This window comes from Staurois parvus, unplaced genomic scaffold (genome assembly GCF_062004578.1).
Source record: "Staurois parvus isolate SC_StPar_1 unplaced genomic scaffold, SC_StPar_1.0 ptg000202l, whole genome shotgun sequence".
NCBI classification, from domain to species: Eukaryota; Metazoa; Chordata; class Amphibia; order Anura; family Ranidae; genus Staurois; species Staurois parvus.
In genome coordinates this window covers 770,273-788,540 of record NW_028317998.1, presented here as the reverse complement: position 1 = coordinate 788,540, position 18,268 = coordinate 770,273, and the positions used below count along the sequence as shown (strand labels likewise).

Genomic DNA, 18,268 nt, shown 5'->3' with positions numbered 1-18,268 from the left:
TCAAGGGACAGCATAAATATGGGTAACATAAATAACAACCATTATTTCTGATACACTAAGCTCATTATTTCAGGATGCCTTTTACATATATTTATTATTATTATTTTTATTATTAATATATATATAATCCACATATGTAATTAATCCATTAGTGTGCTGATGATATCATTCTTAGGTTTTGGACTGTATACATCTCCAGCCCCTGAAGAATAACATGTGCCCTCCCTAAGACAGCCATCTTTAAAGTCTACTGGGATGCAGATGCAAATTTGGACCTGATTGGCATAGTGTATCTCTGCTGGATAATTGCTTCCAGCCTCATGAAAATGCTTTTATCTTCTTACTCCAACCCCTCCATTAAGCAAGCATGAAATTAAAGCCCGGAAAACATGCCTTGCTGATTAGATTGTCTTGTTTCTTAGATTAATTTGTAACTATTATAATACCATCACCCTGCATTTCTTCTAGTGACAAAATGAAGTCCTTACTGTGGTTGCGTCCCCTGCCAGAGAACATCACTTGAACGAAAAAGTTGCATCTTTGTGAAAATAGTTCTTATATTGTGTTAGAGATAAACTAGTAAAAGAAAACAATTCATAAGAAAAGGTTATGTGCACATGGCACATCTTGATTTTCAAATCTGTGTAACCTTCAGTACCTGTCTGTGGACTATGGGTCAATTGCTAAATTAATCTACATTGACTGTAATGGTTAGATGCCCCAGAACTGATATGTTTTTGGAGACAAAATGTCATTCTTGTTATAAACTTTTGGCATTGTACACATGGGCTTTGTCTTGTCTAAGTGCATTGCATTCAGCAAGATTTTACAAACCATTTGCAAAGTTTAAAATGAGCTTTGAGAAGATTTTCTTCAAAGGGCTCTGAATGGGCAAAGTGGAGTCAGGGCCTACCCCCCTGATCCATGTATACTTACTTCCCCAGTACTCCCTAATACTCCATGCTTTATCACAGCTGTCACAAAATACCATTTGTAAGCTTCAGTTCAGGTGACGTTGGAGCTTGAACATATCACCCCCTTCATCAAGGGAAAGTGTTCCTTGCATATGACAATGGCTGCTAGGCCCAAGAACGGCATCATGGGAGGAGGTCACATTTTCCCTTCTAACTGGAAACAATGGGTATTTTGTGGTAGTTGTGACACGGGAGGGAGTGGGGAGAGGGTGAACTTTGTGAGTATACATGGGTTGAAGGGGCTAACCATTAAAACAACAATGTCATCACAGGGCCATTTTTGCAAAAAAACCCACCTGTAAAATAAGTATTTATTTACTTAGCTATCTGATATCCTGTGTAAGGAAGTGCAAATCCTGGAGGAGAAATCACATTAGCCGGCAAAGAGAGCATGCATTTGACTTATCCTTGTCCAAATGCAAAAAAGGACTTATTTCAATAGCTATTTGTTGTCCACATTGATTACTCAGTTCTAAATTTTATCTTAATATAACCAAAATATGCACTTTGCTATAGTGCTACACCAACAAAAACTGAAAAATAATAACTGGTGAGCTGTTCAAGTGTGTTACACTGGTACTAAACAGAATATTAAATACAGCACTCAACAGTGTAAATGACTAAAATTAATTACATCTATTACTGCCCATCCAAATGTCCAAATGAACCTTCAAATTTCTTCAGTTCATAAATTGCTTGCTTGTTCTTCTCAAAGTACACCCAGCTCAAACCACATAATAATGTGAGAAGTGCTCTTTTTATAGTGACCCCCTTAGCGACCACACCAACCAGATTTAATGGACCCCTTGCTTTCACAATGGAATAAAAAATGCTTTATCTGGTTGTGGATGTGTCTTTCCTTCTGATATCCTGCTGCTTGTCAGTCTTTCCATTCAGCCATGTTTTTAACAATGGATGTCCTGTAGACTCATGGGGACTGAAAGGAGAGAGGATGCCCTCATAGTATAATACTGCCTTTATTATAAAAATATACAGCAATAAGCTAAAACCTGCTGGGCAAACCAAGACAATCTCAGAGCACTGCTGATCGCGTGCGTTCCATGGACAGAATGTGAGATCACAGGCAACAGGTACTATGATCTTCATACTCATTCACATGAGGGGGGTGGGATCTGTGGGTTCCCTTGTTAAAGGGGTCTTCCAGATTCCGATAAGCCCCCCCACCTGCAGACCCCCTCAACCACCAGCCAAGGCTGTGGGGAAGAGGCCCTAGTTCCCATCAACATGGGGACAAAGTGCTTTGGGGGGCTCCCTCCCCAAAGCACCCCCCATCTTAAGGGCGTGTGGCCTGGTATAGTTCAGGAGGGTGGCGCTCACTCACCCCTCCACTTTCCTGACCTGCTGGGCTGCAGGCTCGGATAAGGGTCTGGTATGGATTTTGGGGGGGACCCCCACACCATTTTTAAAAACATATTGGTGTGGGGGTTCTCCTCAAAATCCATACCAGACTTGAAGGGCTTGGCATGGATGGGAGGGGGGACCCCATGCCATTTTTCTTTTCTTTTTGTAATTGTGAATGCCAACAATTCTTTTGACATGAAGCTGTCAGCGAGGAAGCCTGCTGAGAGCTGAAAAATTAAAGAGTGTTTCACTACTAAAATACCGCATGACTTAATAATATAATTCATGAGGTATTTTAGTAGCTGAGTGGTATCTTAACGCATACTCAGATGCAGTCAGATACCATCAGTAAATTGTTCCTGCTCGAAGTTCACGGTCGAACTTTCGGTATGTTCGAATGTTCAACAGTGAACCGAACAGGGGGGTATTTGGCCCATCATTACCTATGACTACATGTGAATGATGACCTGAGAATTCTATGCCTCTCATCATTTTGTAATTCATGATTGTACATCTGTTCTTTTCAATAAAAAGATTGGAATATAAAATTAAAAATGGGTAAATAGGCAGGATTTTTAATGCAGAAGACACATGCTTTGTCATTTTTGCATTAAAGCTATCTACCTGCCTGTCCACCCCTGTACAGTGAACAGCACAGGCGCAGCTCACTGTACAAATTTGACAATGCCGAATTTGATGGAACTCCCGCACATGCATAGGAGTGATGTCATCTCCGCCTGGTCAATGACAGCAGCCAGCGTTCAGAACCCAGAAGCCAGCCACTGGAGAATATCAGCAACCAGGTGGGGAGCTTGGGGACAGTGCATTGTGGGATCGGAGGTGAGTATAGCTCCCCTTTAAGCTTTGGAGCAAACTGCACTTGCAAAATGCTCAGCCTGTTTGCCTTTAGCAAATTTACCCCTGCGGTTCCCTACCATTTCTTATAATTGCCTCCCTATATAGAGAATTAATTAAGCCCTCAAATCTTTGGAGCTACTTTGACAAGTTCCATATTAAAGCCCAACTTCATCCAAAGCATTTTATTTCTATTTGTATAGAGTAAGGAAGGGTTAGAGCTTCTGTCTGTTTTTCATTGCTGTCTGTATCTCTTGTATGGAGATTTCACCTCCCATCCTGTCAGGACAGAAATCAAAGCAAAAATGTATCCAATGGGGGACACCATTAAAAATGCTTTACATAAAGTAGTGATGAGTTAAAATATTGGACAATGTTTTTATTGCTGTGTGTGTCTTTCTGTCTCTGGGACAATTGCCACTCCCACTCTTGTTATGTTGTCACTGATCTCCCCAATATGCTCAGGAAAAAAAAAATTAACAAAATGTTTAACTCCTATACACTGTGCACACACACACACATGCAAATGTTTGGCTTTAAATATCTATATACTGTATATATGGGATTGTTAGCTAAGTGGTAGAAACATTTTATAAATGAGACCATGCCAGCACAAGCATTGTTTTAGATCTTTTAGGGCTTGCCAGCTTTCTTTTATTTAAACAAAAATTAAACGTTCATAAAACTTGCCCTTGCAGGGATTGCAGTTTTACACAGCAGAACCAAAAAAGCACCAAGCCACCTGACTCTATCTTCAACAGCACCACTGCTCTTGTCACCGGCCCCTCAGACCATCTCACCCAGCTTCTCCTGGCTCTCTAGGCTTTCATGGCTGCAGTCACAGCTTCCTGTTTTACAGGTCCACTCCTGACTTTTCAGTAGGGGTTCCCCTGACACCCCGGGCTCTCACTCCTCTGAAACTTATAGATTTCCTCAGTCCCTTGGACTCACTTAGTTGTCCCAGCTTTCTCAGTCTCCCAGACTTTCTGAGGTTCCCAGACTCGTGTAGCTGCCTCAACTCTCTCAGTTCAACAGATATGAAATCTCCAACATGGAGTGCTGTCTCTTGAGTAGAGCACCTCTGTCTCCTAACAGGATCACACACCTGTCTTTAAACAGAAGCATACTTCCTTTGTTAGCTGGAGTGCTGAGATATGGCCAGGCCTGGCTTATAATGAGTGTACACACCTGTAACCTTACAAAGCCTGCAGGTCTCTAATAAGACCTGGACACAGGATAAAAGGCTTCACCCCACCCAAGAAACTTTGAAGCCTTCAAGCTCCAGGCCCTGATCTGGGATTACAAAGCCCCCCTACATTAGTGAAAACCCTGTTTCAGTTTTCCATATACTCTCACTGTGGCTAGGCCTAACACTGTCACTATCTCTCTCTCTCTCTATATATATATATATACCTTCTGGCTCTCATCCTACCTGTCACAACGCTCCTTCAGCGTTACCTATAATGCTACCACCTCCCCCTCACTCCCCCTCTCCGTTGGGGTCCCTCAAGGCTCTGTCCTTGGGCCCCTTCTCTTCTCCATCTACACCTCCTCCCTTGGCCAACTCATACACTCTCACGGCTTCAACTACCACCTCTATGCCGATGACACACAAATCTATCTCTCAACCCCCCACCTCACCCCCTCGGTCCCTTCCCGAATCACACACCTACTGAGCGACATATCAGACTGGATGTCGCTCCACTTCCTTAAACTGAACCTCTCCAAAACCGAGTTTCTTGTCTTCCCCCCAGCCCGGACACCACCCCCATTGACTTCTCCATCACATCCAACAACGTCACCATTAAACCCGCCCCGCAGGCCAGAGTACTTGGTGTCATTCTGGACTCCAACCTATCCTTCCAGCCCCAAGTCCAATCTTTAACAAACTCATACAGACTCCACCTCCGCAACATCGCCAAAATACGCACATTCCTAACCCCAGAAAACACTAAACACCTCATCCACTCCCTCATCATATCACAACTCGACTACTGCAACTCCCTCCTCACTGGCCTGCCTCGCTGCTGGCTATGCCCGCTTCAGTCGATCCTGAATACGGCTGCCAGACTCATTTACCTTTCCAACTGCTCCTCTGCCAATCCCTCCACTGGCTTCCGATTGCGCAACAGATCAAATTCAAAATCCTAACACTGACGTACAAAGCTGTCCACCATAATGCCCCGAACTACATCACTGACCTAATATCAAAGTACCGCCCAGCATGCACACTCCGCTCCTCACAAGACCTCCTTCTCTCTAGTTCCCTGGTCTCCTCCTCCCATGCCCGCCTCCAGGACTTCTCCAGGGTGTCACCCATCCTCTGGAACTCCCTGCCCCAACCCATCAGATTATCACCTACTCTCCTCTCCTTTAGGCGCACCCTGAAAACCCATCTCTTCAGGGAAGCCTACCCCACCCCCTGCTAACTTGCCGACCTCCTCCACTCTTCCTACCACTCCATCCCCCACAGCTATTTCCTCCTGTACCACTATCCCCTCCCTCCTAGGTTGTAAGCTCGAAAGAGCAGGGCCCTCAATCCCCTCATGTTTTGCATTGTATTGGTATTGCTCTGTCACATGTTCTGTCCCCCTTTGTAATGTACAGCGCTGAGCGAACTATTGGCACTTTATAAATACTGTATACTAATATACTGTAGTTTGTCACTAGCATTGCCATTGGACAAGAAACAATGCAAATAAAAGCATGAGATTTTATACTGTAATTGGTCGCTGTTCAGACAACTGCTTACAGCTATAAATCTTATACTTTGATTTGTAGTTTGTCACTAGCATTGCCATTGAACAAGAAACAATGCAAATAAAAGCATGAGATTTTATACTGTAATTGGTCGCTGTTCAGACAACTGGTTACAGCTACAAATCTTATACTTTGATTTTCAGTATTTCTTGTCCAGTTTTATCTCCTATTATTGTTGGGATTTTGAGCCCAGACAAAGTGGGGGGGAGTCTGAGCTCCTCAGATGTGTTGACCCTTTCTTTACGTACAATAAAAATTGACCAGGTTTTATCTAGTGCTGTGGTCCTGTCATCATTCCTAGACCAATCTGGGGACCGCTGAAAACACCCCAAGTGCTCCCTGTTGATTTGGAATTTCAACCTCCACTTCTTTCCAAGTATCTGCTTAACCGCTCTACTAACATAATCTCTGTTAAACTAGCATTACCACAGCAGTTTTTGCACTTCTGTATCCCCTGCAGTAATAGGACATCTGCTATTTTTCCACTTCCTTTAACAGAGTGACTATGTTATTAGTCCTGCAGTTAAATTGCACAGCAAAGTTGTCACCCTGTGGACATGTCATAAATGAACTTAAAAAAAGGAATTCATATACTGATTCAGGTATTACAGGTATTAACCATATACAGTATGCTTACTGAAATACAATATTTTTCACTATAGTGGTCCTCTCAGTACTAACCCTAATAGTGAACAATTCCATTCTCAAAACCAAACCATAGCAGACACTGATTTGCCCTTTCTGAGGGGAACAAGTCTTTAATCCTAGCATTATACATGTTTATTTCTTTAATACACATTATACCTATTGTTTTTCTATTTTTTTTCTTTTAATGACATAGATAGGTCAAAGAAAGGAAGGAAATGGTAAGCTCTAGGCTGTAGGACATATGGCAGTCTTATTAATAATTAATAAACATCATGCATAATTAATTTTAATTAGGAATTTCACAAGTAAAATGTTTCAGTACAACTCATTTATGTGGTCCTGTAAAACAGCACTTTTCTAACCACAAGTGGATGGATATCATTCAGAGTGATATTTTATTGGTCTAGACTAAACTCAAGTGATAAAAAATATGTCTCAGTATTAGGACACAAAAATTTCAGCTACAAAAAAAATGACAGTGTTTCATCATATAATTCATACGACACACTAAAAAAATCATCATCCAATCACATAATGCAATATTTACTGTTGTCAGTTGAAATATAGTGAAGTTCTTACTATACAGCCCTGTAGAACATTCTTCCAAGGGACAGTAGAAAGTCAATGAACACATCCAAATGATAGCAGAAATATGTGACTTAATAACCAATGAGCTAATAAGAAATGTAGGACCTAATATCTCCAGTGCCTATAAAAATTCTATAGGGATAGTTAACAAAAAATCTCCCCTCCCCTGGACTGAGGAGGTGTTACTGGCCAGATCATCAAATGAAAACAGAGGAAAAAAATTCTAAAAATAAAATATAGTAGCAACCTCATCTAATGATTGGTAAGCTGCAATGCATTACATTTTTAGTTTTGGGTTTAATACCACTTCAATATCACTTTAATTCTCAGAGAACATCAAAGATCAAGGCAAAGATTGTAACAAAGAGTCTACAACTTAAAAACACCCGGTGAATAGTTACATTCAAAAGCTAGCAGAATGCCAGGATCTGCTCTCCATTAAAAAAATATATAAAATAAATAAGATTTAAATGTCTATGTTGTGAACTTTAAAAATTAAATTGAATTCTCCAAAATGCTTATAGGGACATAGATGAATGAGGTTGCAAGGTACTCTACTGCTTGTTCAGATTACAAAGATACTGTCAGGGATATCAGCTGCTCGCGGGTACGCGCATGCGCAGATCGCCGATGCGCACTAGCCGGCAAGCACTAGGACTTGGGAGATCGCGGCGGCGGCCGTGCATGCGCACTCACGATTGTGGACGCGTGCGTGGCACCAATGAGAGCACAGGGCGCCCTATTTAAACCAGCCCTGTGCATCTCCAAATTGCCTTATGGTCTTGTTCCTGTGTTACTGATTGCTCTGTACTCCTGACTGCCTTGTTGCCGACCCAGCCTGATCCTGATACTGTTGTCCTCTCCTACTCTGACCTTTGGCTCATCCTGACTATTCTCTGCCTGATCCTGATCTCCTGTTGCTGAACCCGGCCTGTGACCTGTTTATTCTTTGCCTGCCACTCTGTACTGTCTGCTCCGCTGTTACCAACCCGGCCTGTCTGACTATGTTATACCTCTTCACATCTGGCTCTTACCTTCTCTACGCCATTGGAGGCTGCCTTTACCACAGCTGGTGTTACTTGGGGGTCGCAACCTGCTTCAAGTCCATCCTCACCATCAGGGGCTCTGGTGAACCAGCAGACTGAGGCTTAGACTCCGCGCCCTGAGGGACTCCGGCCAGTGGGTCGCTACCGGCTACCGCCAGTCGGCTCCTGACAGAACTATAAGGCCATGACTGAGCCAGGAAGAGGCCCCTCACCTCTGGACGACATATGCCAACACCTGGCGGCACTTACATAGGTGGTGAAAACACTTCAAGAGGGGTACACGCATCTAGAGGGATGTATCCAGACCCTAACTGCACCAACAGCCACGCCCGGCCCAAGACTCCGCAGAACCCTCCGCCAGAGCCGTGTTCACCATTCTTCCACCGGAACTTCAGGTACCAACGCCTGAGCGTTTTAATGGGGATCGGGCCTTCCAGAACTCCTGCCTGCTATATTTTGACCTCCAACCCCGAACCTTTTCCTCTGAATCTGTAAAAGTGGGGTTCATTATATCTCTGTTGCAGTGGGAACCTCAAGGCTGGGCCCATTGTTTGATGGAGGATCATCATTCACATTTAGACTCTGTGTCGTCATTTTTCAAAGCGATGGCACAACTTTATGACGACCCGCAACGAGCCGCTTCGGCCGAGGCGACTCTGCATACCCTGCAACAAGGCAGCCAGGCAGCGGAAGATTATTCAGGCACTGGAGTGGAGACATACAGTGGAATGATGCAGCTCTGCGTCATCAATTTTGTTTGGGCCTGTCCGACCCACTTAAGGATGAGCTGGCCAGCGTTGGCATACCCGACACATTGGAGGATTTGATTTGCGTGGCCATTCAAATCAACCACAGGCTGCGGGAATGGGCCAATCCGAGTTCCAGGCCAACATGGGTGTTGCCCCGGGTTCCACTCCAATCTACTCCAATCTACTCCCCCAATTGGGAATCGAGGTAAGGAAGTGGCTGATGGGCCTGAACCGATGCAGATCGGATTGATGCGGCCCTCTCTGACTTTTGAAGAATGCCAGAGGCGCCGACTGAATAACTTATGTCTATATTGCGGAGCAGCTGGCCATATAGTCCGCTCTTGTCCTGAGAAGATGAGTAAGTGTACATCAGTTGCTTCTGCTGTGTCTCCTACCTGCCTAAACAACGCAACTCACCTGGCTGTGCCTATTTCTTTCCAGCTCCCCGAAAGAATCGTACCAGTGACGGCCATTATTGATTCGGGAGCCTGTCAAGCTTTATCGACCTTGGCTTTGCAGCTCATCAGAAGATTCCGTTGCAAACCAAAGAGCGGGGCTTGAATATCTTTTTGGCGGACCGATCTTGGATAAAGTCCGGGTTGGTAGATCAAGAGACCCCTCCGATCCACTCTACGATAGCTGGACACCATCAGGAGTTCCTCCGCTTGGACGGCATCGCGTCTCCCCTGTTTCCAGCGATCCTGGGACTTCCTTGGCTACGAGCCCATAACCCTCACATTGACTGGAAAACAGGCGCAATTCAGTTTATGTCTCCTTATTGTCAGGAACACTGTTGCCTCAAGACACCCGGAGCCACTCAGTCCCTGTGCTGTGTGACCACGGATGAAGAATTAGTCCAAACTATGCCTTCGGCCTACCACTCGTATCTTGATGTTTTTTTGCCCACAGGGAGCGGACATCCTTCCCCCGCATCGGGCATATGATTGCCCAATTGATCTCCTTCCAGGTTCAGAGATTCCTTTTGGCCGAATTTTCCCCCTATCGGACCGGGAGTTGGGAGCATTGAAAGAGTACATCGAGGAGAGCCTCAAAAAAGGATTTATCCGCCCGTCCACATCAGCCGCGGGTGCCGGAATCTTTTTCGTAGAAAAGAAAGATCAGTCGCTGAGACCCTGTGTGGACTACCGGGAATTGAATAAAATTACAGTCAAGAATAAAATTACAGTCAAGAATCGCTACCCTCCCCCCTTAGTCCCCGAATTATTCCAGAGACTAAAGGCGGCTTCTATATTTACAAAGCTGGATCTCAGGGGCGCCTATAACTTGGTCCGTATCCGTGAAGGGGATGAGTGGAAGACAGCCTTTCGCACCCGATTTGGGCACTTTGAGTACCTGGTTATGCCATTCGGGTTGTGCAATGCCCTAGCCACCTTTCAACACTTTGTAAATTACATCTTCAATGATTATCTGGATATCTTCGTGGCAGTCTATCTTGATGATATCCTAATTTTCTCCCCATCCTTCGAAGCACATCAAGGTCACGTCAGGAGCGTGCTGGAACAGCTTCGCCAGCATGGACTTTTTGCCAAAGCGGAGAAATGCAGCTTCGAGCAAGACAGTTTTTCATCTCCACCTCGGGAATTGCCATGGATCCCCAGAAAATCTCCGCAATTCTGGAATGGCCAGTCCCCGCAGATAAAAGAGGTGTTCAGCGGTTTATTGGCTTTGCAAACTTTTACAGAAAATTCATTAAGAATTTCTCAGGCCTGGTCTCTCCTATCACCCAACTTACTAAATTGGGAATATGCTTTCATTGGACACCAGAAGTGCAGGTGGCCTTCGAGACCCTGAAAAAGTTGTTCACGGCAGCTCCCATCTTAAGTCACCCGGATGCATCCCGGCCATACATTCTGGAGGTAGATGCATCCGAAAATGCAGTGGGAGCTATCCTGTCACAAAGAAGAGGCGTAAAAGAACTCATGCATCCAGTAGCCTTCTTCTCCAGGAAGCTCACCCCGGTGGAGAGGAACTACGACATTGGGGACCAGGAACTCCTGGCAATTAAAGCCGCGCTAGAAGAGTGGAGATACTTATTGGAAGGAGCCCTGCACCCAGTCTTGGTCTACACAGACCACAAGAATTTGGAGTACCTAAGAATGGCTAAGCGCCTTAGACCACGGCAAGCCAGAGGGGCACTGTTTTTCTCGAGGTTCTCCTTCCACATAACCTACCGGCCTGGCTCCAAGAACACAAAACCCGACGCCCTGTCACGAATGTTTGAAGACCCCAAGGAAATTCCTAAACCTGATACCATTCTGCCAGCGGGTAACTTCCTGCTATTACGGTCAGAGCTCCTGTCCAGGTTACAAGCTGCATCTATGGGGGCCCCCAATCCATCCGGAGTCTCGGTGCAAAACAAAGAAGGATTGCTATGGAAGGGGGAACAGATTGTGGTTCCTGAAGAAGCTCGAACCCTGATCTTGGGCTACTGTCACGACCATCCATTGGCAGGGCACTTCGGAATAGGCAAAACATTAGAACTGACCCAGCGCACATTCTGGTGGGCAAGTATGGCCAAGGATTGTGAAATTTATGTCAAAACCTGTGCCATCTGTAACAGGAATAAGCCTACACAGAGTAAAGCCTGGGGCCTACTACGACCCTTACCAGTGCCCGACAGACCATGGAGTATGGTGTCTATGGATTTTATTGTGGAACTGCCACCTTCTCAAAACCGCACCACAATATTTGTGGTGGTTGACCGATTATCCAAGAAGGATCACTTTCTGCCGCTTAGGAACACACCCTCTGCTCCCGAGACCGCTCGGCTCTTCATCAAAGAAGTAGTAAGGCTCCATGGAGTTCCTAGGAACATAGTATCAGATCGGGGAGTTCAATTCACGTTGAAATTTTGGAGAAATCTGTGCGAAATGCTGGAGATCAAGCTGTCATTTTCCTCGGCATACCACCCGCAGACAAATGGGCAGACGGAGCGAACCAATCAGACGTTGGAGCAGTACCTCAGGTGCTATACCTCTTTCCTTCAGGATGATTGGTTGGCACTCCTGCCCTTAGCAGAATTCCCCTATAATAATGCAAACCATTCCGCCACCAAGCAGTTGCCATTTTACACCAACTATGGGTTCCATCCCACTTTCCTTCCGGATCTGATTCTAGAAAACTCAGTGCTGGCAGCTCAGGATGCTGTAAATTTTTTCCCATCCAACAACAAGTTACTACAGGAAGCAGTAACAAAGGCCCAGGAGGATAACAAAAGAGCATTCGATAAAAGGAGAAAGGGGGAATTGGTCATACATCCAGGAGATCAGGTTTGGTTAGCAACGACCAATCTGAAGATGGCTTGTCCATCAAAGAAGTTGGCACCCAAGTTCATAGGTCCTTTTCTGGTAAAACAACAGATCAACGAAGTAGCTTTTGAATTGGCACTGCCTGAATCTTTTTGGATACACCCAGTATTCCACGTATCCCTTTTGAAATCTGCAACTCCAGATCCTTTCCCAGATCGCAGATCAAGACCTCTGGTAGCCTTGGACATTGATGGAGAAGAGGAGTTTGAGGTTGAGGCAATCTTGGATTGCAGGAGGAGAGGAGGTCGGGTACAATACCTGATTAAATGGAAAGGCTATGACCCGGAGGAAAATTCATGGGAACCAGCCCAAAATGTCCACGCTCCCAGATTGATCCGAGAGTTCTGTCGCAGCCATCCACAAAGGAGAGGTCGGTTGGGCAGTCGGAGGCTGCCCGTAGGGGGGGGGGCAATGTCAGGGATCTTGGCTGCTCGTGGGTACGCGCATGCGCAGATCGCCAATGCGCACTAGCCGGCGAGCGCGGCGGCAGCCGCGCATGCACACTCGTGAGCGCGGAAGCGTGCGTGGCACCAATGAGAGCACAGGGCACCCTATTTAAACCAGCCCTGTGCATCTCCAAATTTCCTTATGGTCTTGTTTATGTGTTCCTGATTGCTCTGTACTCCTGATTGCCTTGTTGCCGACCCAGCCTGATCCTGATACTGTTGTCCTCTACTGCTCTGACCCTTGGCTCGTCCTGACTATTCTCTGCCTGATCCTGATTTCCTGACCTCCTGTTGCTGAACCCGGCCTGTGACCTGTTTATTCTTTGCCTGCCGCTCTGTACTGTCTGCTCCGCTGTTACCAATCCGGCCTGTCTGACTACGTTATACCTCTTCACATCTGGCTCTTACCTGCTCTACGCCATTGGCGGCTGCCTTTACCACAGCTGGTGTTACTCGGGGGTCGCGACCTGGTCTCAGGCTGCTTCAAGTCCATCCCCACCATCAGGGGCTCTGGTGAACCAGCAGACTAAGGCTTAGACTCCACGCCCTGAGGGACTCCGGCCAGTGGGTCGCTAGAGGCTACCGCCAGTCGGCTCCTGACAGATACTTTGGTGTGTAAGATCTAGGCACAGGTTTACTTTAGGAGGGTTCATAGATATTTTGATCATCAACCTGTCTGGACAAAATTAACTGGATTTGGTAAGGTGTATAGACACCCAGTAATCTTAATGTTTGTAAAAAAAAATGGGGCCAGTAGAGGACCCATGATTCTGTAATCCTACTATTAAACAAAATGTATATGACCCATTGTTCCAGAAGCATCTGAAAAGACAAAAGTCAATAATTTCTTTGTCCCTATACAACATTAGGCTAGATTTCCAACTTTGCATTTACATTTTCCTGCAATTTTTAGTAAGTTTTTTTGTGTGAATGTACATTTAGTGTGTTTTCATCTATTCAGTCTTTTGTTTGCCAATGAAGGTCAAAAAAATAGAATTTACTAGGTAGTGGGGACTTGTGGCATGCACTAAAATTGTTCACTGCCACTGAAGTCTATGGGGCCAAAAAAAAACTCCTGTCTCTACCATCTCATCCAAATATAAAGTTTATGACTTTGTGTGTCATTTGAGGGTGAATTTATACTTTTGGGTTGTGGTAACGCTCAATAATGCACGTTTTACCACACAGTACTCATCTTAATGCTTTGCTTTATATTTTTTTGTGCTGCTATGTGGTAAAGCGAAGCCCGGCACACAAATGTTAATACACATTTGTTAAGAAAAATAGCGAAGGTGCAATTTTTGCATTGAGCTTGAAATGAATGGCCTAATTGCAACACGCTCCATTATGCATAATGCTACTGCTAACTTTGCCTTTAGCTTCAAAACAAGACGATGCAAATTAAAAAGTTTAATGCAAATAAACATCATTGTTTATTGTAGAAACACTAGTCATGTTGGACTGATGTATGACACATAGTACAAAGAACAGCATATCTAGACCTAATCCACTTCTGTTATTTATTACCGTTTATTATTTTATTTTCAGAATTACCCTGGCAGTAAAAGGAACATTTTATTCAAATTATCCAGTAATACAAACAAATGTCTAATATCAGAGCAGTAAATATAGAGCCCTGCAGTGGATGGGCAGAAAGCAATATCATGACTAAGGCCTTGTTTACATTTGCCTTAATATGTGGCATTTGACATGTTTTTTCAAAACGCTCTGAATGCCAATCAAGCACCACTCACTTAAAAAATGGTTACCTTACAGTCCTATACACACTGTTGAGTTTGCTTCACTTTGCTTCAGAAATTATACCCCATGTCGCTTTCAACGTGCTTTGCAGAATCTCTAAGCCTCAAAGAAGTCTATGGTCTCATTTAGACTTGCTTTGCTGTCTGAAGTGCATATGCTTTCAGATTGCTTTTTTGACAGCAATAGACAGGCAGTGAGGAGGCCTCCTCACTTCCTGATTCAACCCCCTAATTAAAGGACAAATGTTCCAAATCCATGCACCACACTAACACCTAACCACAGGAAGTCTGGCAACTTCCGCATCATCACTTCCCATTTGATATCACTTTCCCTTTAAAACAATTAGAAAACTGAAACACACAGGGCATTTGCCAAGCTTCATTAAAGATTCAAAAATACACCACAAAGCATAAACAAACCGCATAAAAAATGTATGATAAAGTGATAGGCGCTTTAAGGTATGTTACTCAATCCATGTGTGAAATAAGCCTAATAGAGTAGAGTATTTTGAGGCATTTTCAAGCCAAAAAATCAGTCAAACAATCATAATATGTGGGGGAAACGAACTGTATAAAGATGTGAGACTTCAACTGGGCTGTTACTGGGGTATGTGTTCAGAAATCATTCCTTTAAAGGAAAGCCATTCAGTTTTAGGTACCAATTCACAAAAAGAACATTGGGGAACTGGAGACAGTACAGAGAAGGGCAACCAAACTGATAAGCGGCATGGAGGAGATCCAGTGTCTTCCCAACTATAGAAGTTAAACTATCAGGTCTGTAATTACTTACTACAGGGCCTACATGCTTGGACCTGATCTTTGTACTATTATTAGATTTGAAGAATGTTTGGGGGTTTGTCCTGCTCTCCTTTGCTATTTGTCTTTCGTTTTCAATTTTAGCGGCCTTGATTTCCTTTTTACATATTCTGTTATATTCTTTGTAATGTTTAAATTATGATAGCGTTCCTTCATTTTTATATTCCATAAAAGCTCTTTTCTTATTGTTCATAGCTTTTTTAACTTTGAACGCAAACTAAATAGGTGTTATTTTTAGTCTTTTATACTTGTTGCCCATGGGATTATATTTTGCAGTGTGTTCACATACAGTCTTCTTGAAAAACTCCCATTTCTGTGCTGTGTTCATCGATGCCAATATTCCCTCCCAGTCGAAGTCTTGGAGAGCAGCTTTCAGGCTTGGGAAATTAGCTCTCTTAAAGTTGAGTGTTTTTACTTTTCCCTTATGTGCTTGTTGTTTACAGCTAACAATAAATGAAATCATGTTATGGTCATTGCTACCCAGATGTTTTATATGATGCAGTGCACCATAACAAGTAGTAGTACATTACTGTGTATTGTTTTGCCCTGCAGGGCATGTGCTTCAACGCTGCCTTGCCTTAGTACATCAGGGTGTCATACAAAATGAAGGGCACTGCAACATTATAAAACACATAATGTGCAGCAATGTCTGCTGTGGTAGCGCATGCATTAATGTCTAACTAACTTATTTGGGTTATTTCATAAGAGTAACATAGAAAAATACTCAATACCGCACTGCTCATGCAATTCAGAGTTGATTTTTCACTGATCCTATTAAAGGAAAATTTCACCTTTAGTAATATTCAATAACATGTTACTAAAGCACCTGCTGACATCCTGACCTCATCCCCCATTGGGACAATGGGCGAAGGATCTTCTCCCCGCACCTGCTGTCACAATTCAAATACAGCGCAGCAGTGAGAAACTCCACCCACATAGCCACAAAGACTTCTGTGAATGAATGGACTACAAGTACAATCTGCCATTTCAGCAGATGGCTTGTAGTAATCAATGAACTTCAAGGGCACAGGTGAGTTCTCTCATAATCCACTGATCATCCTGGACTTCAGTAACTGCCTGCCTGTACTGGAGCTATGGGCAGACAATGTACTGAGAATCTGCAGGAGCCTGACATTGCACTTGTGATCTACTGATCATGGGGCAATGCTTTACAGGCTCCTAAGGAAAAAAATAATAAATGCCCTTTTTTTACCTGCCAAAAAATGTGCATTTATTATTTTTTTTAAGATGAACTAATCTGAAGTTTGATTGGTCCCTAAAGTCTACCACACTTTGCTCTTGGCAGTGCCTCAGTAAATAAATGCACTAACTTCTCATCTAAGCTGCCTTATCCTTCGGCTTGCAAGAAGTTTTTCAGGAGCTGCACTTTTTGACTTTTGTATTACACATTTCAGGTTGAGGGAGCAGTCAATTTATGCTCAAAACATTATATACTTTTTGCAGCAGAGGCCTTAGAGAATAAAATAGTGGTCACTGCAATTTTTTATGTCATACGGTATTTGTGCAGTGATCTTTTAAACACAATTTTTTTGGGAAAAAATACACTTTAATGAAGTAAAAAATCCAAAACACAATTTTTTTTCTAAAATATGAAAGATGATGTTACGCTGAGTAAATAGATACCCAACATGTCATGCTTTAAAATTGCGCAAGCTCATAAAATTGCTCCAAACTACAGTACTTAAAAGATCTCCATAAGTGACTCTTTAAAAATTTGTGCAGGTTACCAGTTTAGAGTTACAGAGGAGATCTAGTGCTATAATTATTGATCTCACTCTCATGTTGAAGGTGATACCTCACATGTGTGATTTGAACACTGTTTACATTTTTTGGGCATGACTTACATATGCGTTCACCACTGTGTGTGAGCACGAGGGGGGACAGGGGCGCTTTAATTTTTTTTCTTATTTATTTTATTACATTTTTATATTTTTACACTGTCCATTTAAAATTTTTCTTTTGATCACTTTTATGCCTATCACAAGGAATGTAAACATTCCTTGTGATAGAAACAAGCAGTGACAGGTTCTCTTTATGGAGATATCTGGGATCAATAAGACTATACAATCTCTCCTCTACAATGTAAAGCATTAGATAAAAAGAAGCATTGATCTAATGCTTTAAAAAGAAAAAATGGCCTGGTTTACATTAGACAAAACCGGAAGTGACTTAATGACGTTGTTCCGGTCCTCCTAGGCCATAGAGATGAATAGAGGCCATCTTTCCTTCACTCATCTCTATGCCCAGCTGCCGCAATGGTCAGATGGGTTCTCGGGCTCAATGATCCTCCAGGTAAGCCAAAGAACCCCCGGAAAGTGATGGGGGGTGTCCCTTCCCACCACTTCTAAAAGTGATCTAGCGGCAAATCCGCTGCTCAGACCACCTTTAGCTAAAATCTCCCACTTACAAAAACGATACGAGGGTTATGGCACTTTGCTGCAGCCATAACCCCAGTATTCCACTCCCAACCGAGGACGTCTTTTGTCTATGGCTCGGTTAGGAAGTTAAAAGAAGTTACATGATGACACCGGTATTTGGTAAAACAAGGTACCTGATTCTCTTGTGTTTTTTTTAAAGCAAGTCTAGAAATGCAGTTGTTGTCAAAGCTCTGTTTATGTATTTGCAAAAATGCAAATGAAAAAAATAGACTCACCTCTGAAACAAAGGTAGGTTTCTATTTTTTTGTTTTTAGATTCTTTTATGCTGGAGATTACCATGCATGCCCAGTCCTTAAAGGCACATTAGTAAGTGAGAAAATATCTCTCCAAAGAGAAGGAATCCCCTCTTAATCAGTTGTCACCAAAACAACTTTTCCTGTTTGAATATTATCCCTTCAGTCCTTTTTCTTTGACCAATGTACATTTTTGGATTTTTCCACCACTTTCTTTCCCGTTGAGAATAGTTAAACAAGGAG

At 43.4% G+C, this 18,268-nt stretch overlaps 1 protein-coding gene across 3 annotated transcripts in view; it reads right to left on the bottom strand.

Moving 5' to 3' along the window:
- Positions 1-18,268, bottom strand: part of DCX (doublecortin) — a 171,165-nt gene that overhangs the window by 25,292 nt on the left and 127,605 nt on the right. The gene's annotated exons all lie outside the window — the stretch shown is intronic.